The following is a 570-nucleotide window of genomic DNA, read 5'->3' on the forward strand; positions in this document are numbered from 1 at the left end:
CACAACAGGGAAATCTAGCTTAAATTCCATGAAAATGCCAGGACTATCCACTCTCCGTATATTGGACAATACGACTAGGAACCTAGCCATAAGGAGTATTATTAACAACTTCCCCTGTGTACTATACCTCCTATGTCCATTCTGCAACCTAGCCAATATTAACGCATATGAACAATATATTCACTCAAAGAATTAATTATGCACTTTTAACTCTATTCATAGGTCTCCGCAAATGTATGGAAGTCTAACCTGAATATAAATAACATGTATATTACAGTTATCAGGACATTACTCAAAAGGCCCAATCGTTGGGAAAACTATACACACAAATAGGTGATTCCAGACCTGAATGTAATGAATGCGCTGGGCACATATTATACCACATCTACATAACGAATTAACTGGAGAGGAACTGCGGAGACTCATTGATTTCTTAGCGATCAATGAACACTTCCATCCTTACTTGCCTTTATTCAAATATTACCATGAATTCGATACATGAAATGAAAAGGATTCCATGTTACCGCAGAGTTCTTCAAAATATAGTCTCGCAGGACACGAAACCGAAGT

Source organism: Plasmodium inui (genome assembly GCF_000524495.1).
Source record: "Plasmodium inui San Antonio 1 unplaced genomic scaffold supercont1.156, whole genome shotgun sequence".
Taxonomy (NCBI): domain Eukaryota; phylum Apicomplexa; class Aconoidasida; order Haemosporida; family Plasmodiidae; genus Plasmodium; species Plasmodium inui.